Source organism: Calidris pugnax, unplaced genomic scaffold, assembly GCF_001431845.1.
Source record: "Calidris pugnax isolate Ruff unplaced genomic scaffold, ASM143184v1 scaffold273, whole genome shotgun sequence".
NCBI lineage: Eukaryota > Metazoa > Chordata > Aves > Charadriiformes > Scolopacidae > Calidris > Calidris pugnax.
Genome location: NW_015094508.1, coordinates 11,929,903 through 11,942,978, shown reverse-complemented (window position 1 = coordinate 11,942,978; position 13,076 = coordinate 11,929,903).

Genomic DNA, 13,076 nt, shown 5'->3' with positions numbered 1-13,076 from the left:
ATGCTTAAAGAGCTGCTGTCTGCACAAATATAGCTAGGCAGACTGAAGCAAGGAATGAGAAGGAATGAAGCACTATTGGACACACCTCATGGGTTCCTGGTATCCCAGGTGCATAGCTCAGTCTGAGATGCTATCTAAACTATGGGATGTGGGCAGATAATTCACATTTCCTTTCTTGTATGTCGCTGATCTGTCTGCATGAGAACAAGTTATCTGACCTACTAAACAAAAATAAATCATGAAGCTCTGTTCTAAAAGGATCACAGAAATTTTTACAAGGTTAAAGGAAATAGCAAAATCCATCAGTAAAAGAGAGAAGAAAAGGAAGAATGTATGACAATAAATCATATTAAAATAGCCAGATGGACTACTAGTCTTAGCAAGCGAGTAAGAGGAGTTAAGTCACAGATGCTTACGTGCCTTTGTTTTTATTCCAGAAAGTTGTAATTAAAAGCTACTTGTTTGTAGCATCCTAGTGGAGAGCAAGCACTTAAGTTTTCCACAAGTAACTAGGCAGAGTCAACACTATTACCTTCATGCTTCAGAGACGTAAGATAATTGCCTTGTCTCCATTAGGATTTTATAGACTTAGGTAGCAGGTACTACTAGTTGATCCACTGTGGAAAAAAAAAAAAAAAAAAAAAAAAAAAAAAACAAGCTAAAAATAAAGCAATGAAACCACTGCTTCTAAGCCTTCACTGCAATGCCAGCTGAAGAAATCTGCACCCAATTTGAGCATCCAGGTTAGCCCCAGAGCCCAGTGCAGTACTACTCTTCCACTCCTGGGAGCTGTACTCCCTTTACATGTGCAAAGTCTGGCATTATTTGGAAATCCACTTTTTTTTTTTTTCCCTTGCAATAAAATGAGCTTTTTTTCCATTTTTTTTCCAAATTTTTCCATTGGAACAACTTTCTGTCTTGGGTAGAACTGCTTGAGGGTCTCAGATAGCCACCAGCACTTCGATGATTTTAACTTAGATTTTCACTGCAAAGAAAATGAGCAATCAGCTTTGGTAAAAGTGAAATCCAGGCTGTAGCAACTTAAATGTAAACAGGGAGAAAGGCACAAGAAAACTACAAAATAGTGACTGTTGCATTTCTGAGGCTAATTTTAGCAGTGCTTTGCTAAGATTCATTAATTAGTCCAGCAGACCTAATTGCAACTAAAGACATCTGTCATAAAATTATCTTGTTATCATGTGAAAATAAAGTCTTACTCTAACTTAGCTCAGTCTATGCATGACGGAAGAAAAGACTGTTCTATTTTTCTACTGACATGAGGATTTGTGGGCCAGTTGTCTTTTTTAATATCATTTCTATTTCCATCAAGGTATCTAGACTGCTTGTATAGCCTTAAAAGATACAGTCAAGAAGTTCTTTACAAGGGAAGTCACATCCATCCCTAGAAATTATGCCCTTTAAACAAAACATCACCTATATTTAAAAAAAAATGTATTTTTTTCTATATATAAAAAATAAGATTAAATAGATGGAAGTTCTGAAAGATTACTACAACCATCCTGCAAATCAATAGGGATCTTTCTTTTGTAGTAGTTTGCAATCAAAATTCATAAAGGTGCGGGGTTTTAGCTGCTGGAAGATAAAAGTCATTAAGTCTGCAAGAGGTCTTCAAGTCATCTTTAAAGAGGCAACATGGTAACTGTATTCTAATTCTGGAAACCTATTGTCAGAAACTGGTGATAGGGACATCAGATGCCTAGGATAGCACAAAGAGATACAACCTTCCTCCAAATATTTAGGTAGAATGGTATGGAAATATAAAAGACCTTTTCTGATTTCTTTCTGCTGACTCCTCTCCACCTATTTTTGCTATAAAAAGGAGGATGACCTATGCCAGGAAAAAGCATGACTTGGTGAGTTGTCAAAAAGGGAATGAATAATACAAAAGCAAGAATAAAATTGGACAAGGCTAGAATCAACTTCCAATAAAAACATTTCCTAGGAAGTCTGAGTTTGAAGTTTATTTTTGCATGGAAGTATTTAAACTTTCACTGATATTTACAGTTGCAGACATCCCAACACTGTTTTTTTCCATTAGTAAGCAAATGTTAGTTTCTGTCTTACATATTTCAGCTGGTGGACATAGCAAACAGCAGAAGTGATAGACATTCTGGGAAATCTCTAGCTCATAATTCTTCATTCTTAAAGATCTGGCACAAAAAGCTTCAGGTTCTATGAGGTTGCCCTATGGATAAGATTATTATCTATAACGGTTGTCTCTGTTCTTAAAGACAGAAAACTAACAAAAGGGAAAGCTCCTCTATGTTTATTATTCTAGTTGTCCTTCTGAAGTGGAAATCCCAAGTTTGTGAATAAAATGGGGATTTCAAGTCACTGCAAAATTTTGAATGTTTTTATCCAAGAAGATAAATGTGGCAAGCTTTTTTTAAAGCTTCTTCTGAAAGTTGTACTTTTTTTGCAGTTGTTTCCTTGTTATTTGAGGGGTATTTTTTCCAGGTCATTGGAATTGGAGTTCAGTTCACCAAAGTATATTAGCATGTTCCAAGTTTCTTCAGGGTCATGAATATCTCAGTTGAATGCATTATATGAGCGTGAGAAATACAGCTGAGTTTTAAACACACCTGAGGAGACCTTATAAAGTATTTTAGCTTCAAATGTGCTCAAAATGCCTTTTTCTTTAATATGCATTTCTAATCAGGTAATATAAATTAGCAATACATCAAATATCTAAACATGAGGCTAAAGAGTTCCTTTTAAATTGTCTGAACCAGTCAGATGCTACTTATACAGTTATTACGAACCTTATCAAAAATAATCTTTGCGAATACATATAAATTAATTTTCTAAGGTTCATAAGAATTAGAAAGAGACATGAGTATAAGATAAAATTTAAGCTTACAGAAAATGTTGTTAATTTCTTAGTTTTTTTCTGAGACCCTTTGTTCTCATTCACAATGCCAGTGATCCTCTCTAGACCACAAAGATTCAACAAAAAACCTTAATCATTATGTCCACTTTGTTCATAAATGTACCCTTTTATTTCATCTTGTGCTCTCTTTTCAGAACAACTGCCCCTTCTGCAAAAAGGAAAACCCTAATAGCACTTTCCTCCAGTGAATTCCAGTAAAAGGGGGCAAGCAATAATAGAAGTATGGATTCATGGGCATTAAAATGAAACCATATGGAAACATGGGCAGAGGATTTGAGAAGGAAAAGTACTGTTTAAAAATTAATCTTTATGGCTTAATGTGGATTGTTAGGAACACTACAAAACTTCTGAAAACTCTTAATTCAATGCTGTTAAAAGCCGATACTCTGAAAAAGCTAAAACAACATTTATGTTGTCAGTCTGGCTCATCTTAGAATGGCAGGCTGGGAAATACACTTTGTGACCTAAATCTAAACTAACAAAAGACCCTGAAGAATACTTATTGTATCTGTCATTTTAGTCACAATTTCTGTGTGACATGTACATGTGTACAGAGAATTTATTACCCTTTACAATATTACTAGCCTTCACCTTCCTATGAGAAAGATAGAAAACGACAAAGAGGAAGGGTCTCCAAAGTCTCACATGGCAAATACAGTACAAAAGAAGAAATATGAGAGCTTTAGTATTATTTGGCCTGCTGCTTATGAAACTGAGAGGGGGGGGGCTCAACTTAAATGATAGTATTATATTTTCTATCTGTTTTTCCACTGCACTTCAAGGGTATAAAATGGAAAATACATGAGAATAGTAGTCTCAAAGAAGGGCTTTTTTATGATACTTTCCAAACTGATGAGAAGAATACACAGACACAACAGGGATTACAAGTCTCTTTGATGAAGTCTTTCATTTAAACTTGTTTCTGCTTTCTTCATGGAATGAGATAATCTCTCCAAAATGAATATTTTTCTGAAAAAAATGTCTCAAAGAAAGGTAATTGCTAATGTAAGGCTTAGAGGTCAGAACAAATCTTATCTCTCTTCCCACATTTGGAAGACAGGTAAGAAGAGGAATAATAAATATGTAGATAAAATTAGAAAAGGACCAAGATGAGGTAATTTCACAAGCCAATTAATCTAGCAAATGCTTAACTGTTTCACTGACAAGCAGAAAGAGGAAAAGGAATGATCATACAGCCTTTTCCATGAGAGAGCCTTGCTTACACAACACATGGATGAGTTAGATCCTCCCCAGTTTCATCTTGACATGTTAGTATCTGAGTCAAAAGGCACAAGTATGAATAACTTTAATAGTTGTATTAGCTAAAATTAAACTTACCAGGAACACTAAACTGTGTGGAAAAGACCTATTTGTGTCTAACAGTTTCTGTTTCAGACGAAATATAAATTTATTTCTGTGGCTTTTTGTTGTGTTGCAATACTACTGCCTTTGGTGAAAACTAAATCTGATACAAAACCAAAACAACAACAATTTAGTCAAGAAAATGTCATAGAAAATGGGATAAAAAGTGACCCCAAATTAAAAAAGGGCTGCATGAAGTATTTCCTATTATCATTATATTTTAATTATATGTTTAGGGAATTGTTTTAATTTAAATTATTTATTGCAAAATAATAGTTCGTTTTCATTTGACAGGGAATTAATGTCACTTTTGCTTTGCCACTTTCCTGTTGGGTAAGTCATCTGTTCCTCAGTACGACACTGTCCTGCAGCTAAATGGCTGATAGGGGCAACCATACTAATATGCCAAGCCTTTTAGTGGCATAGGGAAGAACTGCCTCATTCTCCTTGGATGCTGAAACAGGCCTACAACTTATAATTTCATTTTAAGGCAACACATCAAGCTATACTCTCCAAAATTAAGAACATAGCTATTTCTTATAAGTAGAAATCTTATTTAATAAGACAATGCAAATGGAGTGAAATTACTAATTTATAGCACTTTTTACAATTATCAAGACAAATTACGTTATGTGAAATTGCATGACTACTGGAATTATAATCTCGTAATTAACTGTGTATACTACTAAAGACAAACCAGAGCTCAGGCCTTTAGAACAAAATTATACTGAGAAACATAGGTAAGTAGACAACCTCTTTCAGAACTTCATTTTTGGGATCAGTTTTATACAGGCTATAGTATCTTAGCAAGCACAAATTCATCACTGGTGTCACTGTGATTCAACCACTAAATAAAGTTTCTAGAAAGAAAAGAGATAATTATTGCTAATAAGCAATCGAGTGCCTTAATTCATAAAAATAAGACCACATTTTGGAAAAGGTGGGGTCGGCAAGCTAAAGCTGCCATTGCCAAGCACCTGTATGAAAAAAATTGGATTCCTACAGCATGTAATCTGACTGGAGTTCATTTTGAGGAGAGTATAGTGTTTCTTTACCAGTGCATTCGATAAAACCAGCACATTCTTCTCTTAGAAACAATTCAGAATATTTTTTTTCTGGACATTTTCTAAATAGTCTATTTAAAAAATATTCTGCCAATATATATTTTGGTAATTTACTTCCATGGAAACAGAATCATTACTCCTTAGAATTCCAACAGCTGCTTTACAGAAATCATACTATTTTCCTGGCACCACCATCCTTTTTGCAGAAACTAATTGTGTCACCAAAACCAACGTTCCTGGTGCAGTTAATACAGTGATGGTCACAATCAAAATTTAGAGTACTACATACCATGCTGCATTTTAGTGGAAGATTTTGATGTCTTCCATCCAAATACAGAAGGTGCAGAAATACATGTGTGGTCTCTTCCAGATCCAGCATGCCAGTGCATAAGGCAGACAGATACGGAACTTGCAAGTCTTTATCCAAAGTACTCAGAGCCAAAGCAAGCATATCCCAACTGGGTTGTTGCCTTCCTTTTTGCAATCTCTTGATTTTAGATTCCAGTTGCTATAGGGACATCCATCTTTCATTTCTATATGGACAGTCACAGATATTGCAGACTTTTTGGCAGCTCACATGAATCTTAGACTCCCAAGCTGTGCACTTAAGAGAAAACTTAATTTTCATTTTACAAGAAAGATCCAAAATAATGTTCACGGTTCTGTAGGATAATTTGAATATGCAAACTGAGTAACCCAAAAAGGCCCAAATGTCTGGAAGCAACCGCTAGTTTCATTTTTATTTATTTTTATATATATATATATAAAATTTATTTTTTTTTAACCAACTCATGATACGCGGGGCCAACTTCTTGCTTTCAAGAACACAAGTTTTCCAATGCTAGGTCTGCGACAAAGGAATAAATCCTCACACAAGGTACATTATGGTCAGACTTTTGACCAGATGGAAACTTGGGGATTTCCATGGCAGGGGAATCCTGAAACTGCACAGTGCAGAATATACGGTGCTCTTTCCCAGAACACACTAGACAGGGGAGCTGGTTGGGGTGTGCTGCTGGTAATACAGCTCCTGTGGACAGGTAATGAGCTCCTGTGGACAGCAGAAAGAGAGATAGAAGTAATGCGGGTTTATTCAAAACTTAGGACAGTAATTTCAAAAAACACACAAAATACGCTATCGCTTGTGGTGTTTACTACTACAGAATATTATCAAGCTCATTAAAACTGCATCTCTAAAAGAACTTTTATGAATAAGAAAAACCTTAATGTTTAAGGATATTACTTAGGCTGAGAACTTCAGTGTGGAAGACTCAGTGTCATCCTTGCCTGCAGTGTCCTCAGAAGCATCTCACAGTGGTAACTACTAGGGGGTATTTTCATGCTAACCAGAAAGGACTGCAGTCTGATCTAGTATTGCACTGTTAATATATTTCTGTTCTATATTTCAGTTCTCAAAAGGCTAAAGCAAATTCTTTTCCATGTATTTCACTGGACAGCCCAATTGCTTCATCAAAATACATTTCTATTATATATTTTCAACAGTTTCTTGCTAATCTCTCAAAAAACTTAAAAAGGCTCTTCCTTCAATGAAACTGGTGCTATTCAGTATCTATCTGTAGTTGATGCCATTCAAAAGCTGGTAAGCGAAGAAGTGAGAGACTACTTTAAACAATCAAATTCCTCTTAAAAGAGCAGTGGTGCTCTGCACAGTAAGTCTTGTGAAATCTGATTCCAAAATGAGTTTATGCATCCACATGAAGAGAGAAGAGCTTCAAATTGCACTCAGAATTTATTTTCCAAAATTCTCAAATTCATTTATTTTATTTTAGCTTACCTATGTTTGCTGTTTTCATGTTTGCCATTTTTATGAGGAATCAGAATTTTTAGATACAAATATTTGAAAAAGTCACTACTTTTCAGTAATTTATCAGGGAATATTTCCTAATTTTGAATGAAAGGGAAATAGAATTCAGAAAAACAGTACTTCTACTGCACTACCTATTATTGAATGATACAGTGTTTTTAGCAGTATTATAGAATGACAATTTTAAATATTTTTTATTCCATATTAACCAGTTTAGGGTTTTTTATTCTAAATCCTATGTATTATTTCACTAAGCTCCTAAAATCTCATCATCTGAATTTAGTGTTCAAAGACTATCTCCAAAATGTCGAATATAGATTTCTATAATGGTTAGCTAGAGAGGAACCTTTTAATTTTTGTAGCATGAATTGGAAGACCAAGCACCAGCCAGAGTCATACTCTGTCAAGACTGGAAAGAAACAGTTCCTGAAGTCTTATTTTTCCAAGAACCTCAGGAAAAGCTAAGAAGGAAGAATGACTATCATTAGCATTATCAATCAAGGAGTGTCTGACCTGGACAGCTAAAAGGACTAGAATTTCTAAGAATTGCTCTCCTTTTATTATTCTAAGACTCTCCCACTAACAAATACTCAGGCACACCCAGGATCTTTCAAAAATCACATGAGAAAGCAGATGGCTATAAAAATTCAAAGACTAAAATCTGCTTTACCTCCAGTTTAAAAAAAAAAACAAAAAACAAAAAACAAAACAAAACAGAAATTACCCTACAGATGTTAATAATTGTCTGGGGTGGGAGTCGGGGAAGGGGGAGGCTGGCTTCTAAGTAAACAATGCAAAGAAAGACAAAGAGGTCCCTGCTGATGTAAAACAATAAAAGCAGTTTTCTCAGCAGTGTCAGCTTAGCAAGCCTGAGGGTCTGTATTTTAAACCCCAGTGGCCTGACGTCACTCACCCTGATGGTGTGTGTGAAGGAAGCTATCTCTCTGCGATGACCGACCTGAAAAGTGTTTTCAAAGCCCAGTGGGCTAATGTCACTCACACCGGCGGTGGATGGTGGGATCTCTCAGGGTGGCAGCCTGGGGGAAGTGAGCTGCAACACCAGCAGCCGACCATCACTCACTCTGATGGCAGGGGGTCAGCTGGGATTCTTTGGTGGCCTCCCGGGCAATAGTTAAAAAGAAGATTTTGGTTCACATGTCAATGTCTAGCTTGAAAGCAGGGAGTATAAAAAGTGATTTTTTTTTTTTTTTAATTGTGGTTCACCAGTGGCAGCAGTGCAGCCAGGAAGGGGAGTTTCCCTGCGAGGCCGTTTGATTGCATATGAAGCTTACAATGGGGCTGGCTCTGCCTGGTTTTAATTTTTTTCTCCCATATGAGCTGAGATGTTTTATTCCCCCATACCAAAGGGGGGAGAAAAATTAAATCCAGACAGCTCCAACTGCACTTTAAATTTCATATGCAATCTAACAGACTTTGAGAATATTGTCAGCTTCCTTACCAACCTGCCTGCCATATAGAGAATGTAAATAAATACTAAAATCCCAAAACACCATGTTCTTATGCTAACTCATCTTTTAATGCAGAAATTGACATTTGGGACAAATTTTCCCATTAAAATTATCCTGACATCTAAAACATGGTAAGGTTTGCAAAAGATTATATAAGAGGTATAGTGTTTGTCCCACTGCAAATACTCAAAAAACCCTGCAAGCATAACTGCGGCTGTTATTTCATGAGCAAAAGAAATTATTTTGGACAGAATGGAGCCAAAAGAGTCACCACTTACACTGTAAGATCTAAAAAAGATAACATTTTCAAACAAAAAATTAGTATTTTAAAAACTAAGTTCCAGTCCTATAAAAGTTAATTAATGTGAATCACCTAGTCCATGTTAAACTGGCATGAAATTTCAGAATCGGAGAGTTATCCAAAACTGAAATCATAGCTTCTATATTCACAAGCCACACAACCAGCAAACAAAATGGAACTTGGAATACATGCAGCTATATCCAGTATAATCAGTTTGCTTGTATGTTGTACCCCTTTTCTACCAGTTCTTTGCTGCATTAGAGTGTCAAGATCTTTGAGACTGATGCTATTGTTTCCTACTTAGTTCCTCTGTGCCACCCAGAAGAAAACAAACCAATTCAAAGCAACAATACATTGAGGAATAGCTGTAGAATTCTGCTTGTCGCTGCTAACTGTGGCTTATCAAGGCTGTGAAATTATTTGTACCAGAATTGATTTGCTTGGGCATGGAGTAGAGCTGTGCAACCTCAGTCTTGCAGGAAAAAAGATTAAATGTTAAATTTTCCTCTCCGATTCTCACACCGTGTGCAGTTCACATATGTGAAGAGAAAATGTGACTCTAAGTCTGCATAGTTAAGCTAATAAGCTTTCTCATAGAGTGAGACAATAGGAACTGTGAGCATACTGTACAGTACAATAAGTGCTGGCACATGAACTGTTTCAGTCTTGAGGGACAGTGTTTCACAGTATATCAGTGACAGAAGACCAGTTTGCAGCCAGAATTATGAATGAAAAGTTTAAGTCTTCATGAAAGTATGGACTTAGAACTATTCTTCTGCAGTCACCTCAAAAATTAATGCATTGAATTATTTTGGGGAATGCAGCATTTAACACTTCATTTTTGAAGACCGTTACACATACAAACTCATTAGTTTAACCTAAGGCATGATGACTTAAAAAGGTGTTGTATTATATGTGTGAATACACTTACAAAAATCTAAGCCAACCAGATAAAACAGTATACATTCAACTTAAACCTGTGTAGGAGTATCTTACAGGTCTGCTTCTAAACCTGGGGAAATAGGGGGAGACAGAAAAAATAATCTCTCTCCCTTTCTCAGGCACCAGACTGCAAGGGGACTGTTGGTGCATATTAATTTCACGGTAAACTGTGTACTTGGAATTGCCACACATGCCGTCTCTGGAGAGCTATGGTTATTTGTCTTGAAATAGTCTCTCATGTGTTTGTGACTACTATACAATAATACTTCAGCAACAAATGCTATGGTTACATTTATATTAGTAAATAAACAGTCCGGGGACCCTTTTGTACCCCTGATGCAGCTCAGCTTACGTGGCACAGCTCACATCCGTGGAGCTAAACTCTTTCCCCTCTCCTCCCCTGCTCCAAAAAAACAATCCAAAACCCAGAATGGCCTCATCCACACGGCTTATTAGGAACAGTCCCAGGCCCACGCTAGTTCCCAGACTGTGCTCAGACATTGTTTGGGACGGTGCTAATTGGCCAGGGCCAAAACGGTTCCAGGGACTGTGCTAGCAATTAGCAGCACGTTCACTTGTGCACATGCTCAAGCCCATCAGTCGCTGTGATCTAGCACAAGACGGTCCTGACTCTGCAGTTGCCAAAGGCAGCTCCTGAATTTGGCAACCTCCTTTGACAGATTCAGTTAATAATGTGGCAGCTCCAAATTCCAGCTGCTTTGTGCCACCTCTGTCCTGCCCTGGCTCCAAGAAGAGGTAGCAGGGAGAGCAGGAGTTCAAAGAACTGAGCCTTCACATGCTGCCCAAACTGCTGGCTCCATCGCTGACAGCGCAACAAGACAGCAGATACAGAGACCCTCAAAGCTGGATCTACCCAAAAGGTCTCAGGCTGAGGTTGGATCATCTGTGAGTCGATGCAAAGTAGGCAGACTCAGACAGTTTGCCTCAGTTTACAGTGGAGCCCTCAAGGGCAACTGGCCTCACCAAACCACGGGTGCCTTTCAACAGCTACAAAATCTTCCTCTGCTCCCAGAAACGACAAAACATTTCTCTTAGCTAAAGCACCACAAAAAGGACAAGCTTAGATTAGCTGAAGTAAATCTGAGCTGGTGTGAATGCCTCCTCTAACCAACCATCACTCATGCACTGGAAAAAGATTCTGGAAGAGAGAGAGAAAAATTCATTGATTTCCTGAGATGCAGATTATTCTTACTATGTCTATCTACACGTGACTTAAGGTCTCAGTGTGAGAGATAGCATGCATTATTAGGCTGAAAACTGATACAGTTTGGAGAACAGTGTTTTTTAAGCCTTTCTCTCAAAATCCCTGAAGAAAAACTGCAAGTTCAAAAGTTTGGGGTATTTTTCTGCCTGCATTTAACAAAGGATATCATGTTCCCATATTAGCAATTTCAATCATCATTGCTACAAAATTACTCCTGCTGTTTTACTGCATTTGACTTTGAACATATTCACTAATGATTGAAAAAATAATTTTAAATACTCCTGTCTGTAAAACCACCACATTTGTAAATCACTGTCCTTATTGTGTCTCTGTATTACACTGCCCAGAAAGATTTTTCACTTTTCTTCTTCTTCTGCGTCGTTGTTTTGAAAAGGAAAAACGGTATACATTTTCATTTCCTCACAATTTGGAAATATTTGAGGGGAAGAAAGCATAGAAAATTACATGTTTGAGAGTGGAAAGTTCTAACAGGATGATTTACAATAGAAAGTATTTTGCAATCTTTGCCTAATCAAAAGACTATGAAATAATGGCTCTTGGTCTGACATTTAATTAGGACTATTTAATACAGGGGTGTTGCTTGCTTGTTCTCATCGAAAATTAATGCTCTGCTGATTTGATAACTGCAGAAGACATTCGACAGTTAGTTTAACTTTTCATTAGCACTATTCCTCTTTTTCTGTCTTCCTTTATTTGGGGCACAAAAATGCTGAATTTACTTGCTTGTGAAAATTTTTTGTATCTGACCCTGTCAAACTGTGCTGTCAATACTGAGAACAAGGCCATTTTCTCCTGGAGCAACGTAGAAACAGTGAAACCAAACTTCTCCTCCCGTAGGAATTCCATCACTTTTCAGTTTAACAAACTTCTAAATATTTTTTTTCTTTTGCAAAATTGAAGCTGAAACTTTAGCTTTTTTTTTTTTTTTTCCCAAATGTTAACAGATTTTTAATATAAAAAGAATTAGAATAATTTTAAGGGTACTGCCTTCTCCCCTGCCCCCAAATTAAAAGGTTTGAGTCCTTCACAGTGTTACAGGCCCTACTGTAACATTGTGCTTTTCCACCACACATTTTTGGAAACTTTGTGTCATTTGAGGTTTTGGCAGTGAATATGACTGTATTTGACTCTTGATTTATAGCTGTCTTTAACCATGAACACAGCACCACTATGCTTCCAGGGTGTAAGTGCTGGTACTTACTTGCCTTTCACAGTTAATGTACTAAAAATACGACTACACTTTCAGAGGACAGGGGTCTTACCAGCCTTCCTTGCTTGAATATAGGAAACAACGCGGAATTAGTTTAAAAACAAAACAGAACTCCTAAAAGTACTACGGTACGTTAGAGACAACGCTTATCATAGTCAACCAAGAACACGGAACCATTTCAGGCAATGAAACAAAGAACTATGTTAAAACATTAAGTGCCAGACGATGTACCAAAGCACTGACGCCTTTGCCCAGGGTGCGCAGTTTTGCCTGCGAAACATAATGGGAAAAGAACGGGGCTAAACCCTCTCGTCCTGCAGCTTCTGTGCTCCAGCAGGAGGGACCCCAGGCGTTGGGGACACCAGGGCCCGAAGGCCTCCCTGCCCTCCTGGGGACACCAGGCCCGCAGGCCTGCGCCTTCTCCATCACCGAGAAGGCGGCGACAGGCCCGATGCTGCCAGACAACGTTTCTGGGCCCAAGGCGTAGCTAGGGGAAAGGGGCGCCAGCCTCCCAAACGCGGGCAAGGTCCCTCCATGAGGCAACAGCCTGGCGATGGGGAGACGGCAGCCCCCTGCCCCGTCCCTTCTCCCCTTCCTCGCCTCCCTCTCTCCACTGCACCCCGTCCGCCTCCCCGCCCGCCCCGCCCGCTCCCTCTTTCCGCCCTCGCCTTCGCGTTTCCTGTCTGGGCGGAGGAGGTTTGGCCCTGCGACGCCGCCGTCTCCCAGCGAGCTATGGCGAGCGTTAT